The sequence below is a fragment of the Centruroides sculpturatus genome, unplaced genomic scaffold (assembly GCF_000671375.1).
Source record: "Centruroides sculpturatus isolate CEXI.00-Female unplaced genomic scaffold, Cexi_2.0 scaffold2502, whole genome shotgun sequence".
Taxonomy (NCBI): Eukaryota; Metazoa; Arthropoda; class Arachnida; order Scorpiones; family Buthidae; genus Centruroides; species Centruroides sculpturatus.
The window spans coordinates 26864-30296 of NW_019386951.1; the positions used below are offsets into that span (position 1 = coordinate 26864).

The 3433-nt window shown below is 33.1% G+C and overlaps 1 protein-coding gene across 1 annotated transcript in view; it reads right to left on the reverse strand.

The window, feature by feature from the left end:
- Positions 1-2004, reverse strand: part of LOC111615959 (patched domain-containing protein 3-like) — a 15128-nt gene extending 13124 nt beyond the window's left edge. Inside the window, exon 1 of the mRNA XM_023357393.1 lies at positions 1910-2004. The gene's annotated coding sequence lies outside the window, so the exon portion shown is untranslated. The remainder of the gene's footprint in view (positions 1-1909) is intronic.
- Between the last annotated feature and the right edge of the window lie 1429 nt (positions 2005-3433).

Consider the following 3433-nt stretch of genomic DNA (forward strand, 5'->3'; position numbering starts at 1 on the left):
CCTGTTTACAACGAAAATCTGCTTAAATGGAAATAATTCTTCGGAACCCAGCGAGTTACTGTGTTAGAAATAACCTGTTTACAACGAAAACCTAAATGCCTAAATGGAAATAATTCTACAGAACCCAGCGAGTTACTGTGTTAGAAATAACCTGTTTACAACGAAAACCTAAATGCCTAAATGGAAATAATTCTACAGAACCCAGCGAGTTTCTGTGTTAGAAATAACCTGTTTACAACGAAAACCTAAATGCCTAAATGGAAATAATTCTACAGAACCCAGCGAGTTACTGTGTTAGAAATAACCTGTTTACAACGAAAACCTAAATGCCTAAATGGAAATAATTCTACAGAACCCAGCGAGTTTCTGTGTTAGAAATAACCTGTTTACAACGAAAACCTAAATGCCTAAATGGAAATAATTCTACAGAACCCAGCGAGTTACTGTGTTAGAAATAACCTGTTTACAACGAAAACCTAAATGCCTAAATGGAAATAATTCTACAGAACCCAGCAAGTTTCTGTGTTAGAAATAACCTGTTCAAAGCGAAAACCTGCCAAACCGAATAAAATATTTGATATCGTGCGAGTCCGCTTTAGATAGGTTTTACTATACTTAATACTACTGACATTTATTATTCCTTTATTTTCAAATTAATTATTAATTAATCGTAATAGAATAAACGAATTTTCTATTTTAGGTTGTACTACTTTTCCACTCACTCCTTCAATTAATGTCACAAATTTAATTGTCTCGTATAGTCGCTATTAATTATTAATACATAAAAAAAACTAAATAAAATATCATAAAATAATAATTTCATATGTTACTAAATGATAATAATATTAATAAATAATAAAAATGGAATAAATTATTACTTTATTTTGTGAAATAATAAAGCAGGGATTTACTAAATTTCATACAAATTCTGAGAAAATTTTAACATAAAATATGTAAGAAATTTAGTAACAAGTATAACAAGTATACTGTATAACAAGTAACAATTAAAATTAATTTTTCTCAGAATAAATACGAATATGTAATGAATTCTTAACGTATACTGGATACCCTATTGTAAAAATGGTAATTGTCTGTGGCCTCACTAACAAGAGGCCCCCATACTAATCCTGTATAAACTCATTACTGTAATAAAAATATCCAAATTTAAATTTTGGGAATCGTAGATTACTAATGTGGCGCATATCGGCGCAGAAACCTGTCTAAAACGAAACCTCAATAAAACGGAAATATGCCTAAATGGAAAAAAAATTATGCAATTCCGCGGTTTACATAGGTTTTACTGTGTGTATACAGTTATAAATCTGAGAAAACAGATGTTTAGTGTTTGTTATTTCCCTCTCTCTCTTTTATTATTTAGTATTCCCTACTTGTGGTTTAATTTATGCATAAAAATAAGTTTTTTTTTTAAATTTATGCATGTTTTTCCCACATTAACAACTGTATAACTACTTTTTCCACCCTCTGTATATACACAGTAAAACTTGCGTAAGCAGGAATCGCACTGTACCGAATATTTTTTCCTGTCTGACAGGTTTCCTCTTTAAACAGGTCTTTTTAACATAAAATAAATCTTACTTTTATGACTTATTCATATATCATGACAGTGGCGCATTATAGTTTCATGAGGCCTAGGCAAATTTGAATTAGGAAACCCCATGTAAAGTGTTAGATATTTTTCTTCGGGAAATATAAAAGATTGGTTTGGGGCCCTCAGGCAAATGTACTTCTTACCCATTAAAAAAAATCTTACCCACAAGGAAGAAGGCATTGAAATCGAATGAAACTGTATTAAGCGAACGTAATGAGATAGAAAAAATTCACACAATATCATAGCAAACACGAAATTTCTCGTAAAGGATTCTTAGAACTTTGTAAAATCTCCTCTTACCTAAATATCTTCGATACGATCAGACACGGAAGCATACAAGCACCTTGCTACCTTGCAACAGACTCATTCACAGACGTTGCAACCGCTGTAACAACTCGTAAGTGTCCGAACTGTCATCCCATCTAGTCCTATAAATCTGAACAGAGAGCAGGTCAAGGAAATAAAGCAACACGAAGGAAGCATTCCTGGAAACGCTATGTGCAACCCAGCATTATATTTCTAAAAAAAAAAAAAATAGCTGTTTGCAATATGAAGGGCACACACATCGGGACCAAACATTTCCTGAACGTACTACTATGTTTCCTGTCACTACTAGGGGTGCAGTTATTAGTGTGTGTCTCAGGACGAGATCATCAGAGTGACTCTGATGATCCGTCCGGGGCGCTCAGAGCCGGTCCATTATGTAACTTCACGCATTCATTATCTTCACACAGTTAAGCCAGAACTGCCCAGAAGTCGGGCAACACGATCATCCAGTTACAATACAGAAATTCCTACAGAACATGCTAAAAATACTGGTTACATTAAGCCATTGACACAGTTATTAAAGGAATGTGGAGTAACTATTTTGAGGTCTTCTAGTGTGCAATTCGGGCGTTTACAATTCTGTTTGTGTCGAATTGCATGCCAAGATTTGCAGTATCGAATTGTCATCCATAACGCTATAAACATTGATAGAGCGGATCAAAAATTGCATGTATATGGTTCGATTAGTCAGGAGGTATGTAGAATTTTCGTATTTCCGGCTGTTATACAGTATATAACACAGGGTAAGTGTGGAGTTCAGTCAAAAAAATGGCCCCTAAGAGTTTTAATTGTTAGACTCCTGCCACCTTAAAACGTCGAGAAATGCAAACAAATTTAGGGATTTTTTTCTACATGTATGGATGTTAGTGTGTGTGTTTGAGACGATTTTGTTCACCCTATTTGAAGCTTAACTTTGTGTCTTTTGTCGAAAATTTCTAAAATTTTGTATAAAGGGGATCGATGCTATCGGCTAAATGTCAAGGGACTTAAAAGATTTAATTCGTAATTGAAATGTGCAAGTTTTTTTATATAAAACTCACTTCTACCTTCAAAAAACCAGCAACCACTTGCTTAACTTTCCCAGCAACGTTTGGTGGCGCCATCTCTTATCACAATTTATTTTAAAAATTCTTTATATTTTTAACTATTATAATATGGCAAAAGGCTTAATTTTCAGGGTAGAGATGAGTTTTATAAAAAAATTATAAGTACTAATGACAAGTAAAATCGTCATTAAGTCTGACCCAACTGGAGATACACACGACCCCTTTATCTCCGCATTCCGATGACCTTTAACCATCAAAATTAAATATCATCAAACCTCATAAAAAACAAACCTCCCTGCAAAATTTCAAAAATTTTCAACAAAATGCACAGGAGTAATTAAGCTAAAGTAGACCTTTTCGTATTATTAAAAGAAAAAAATGTCCATTGTATTAATATATAGATTTTTTTCTGTGAAAACAATGCATAGATTAATACTAGGCTTGTTTAATT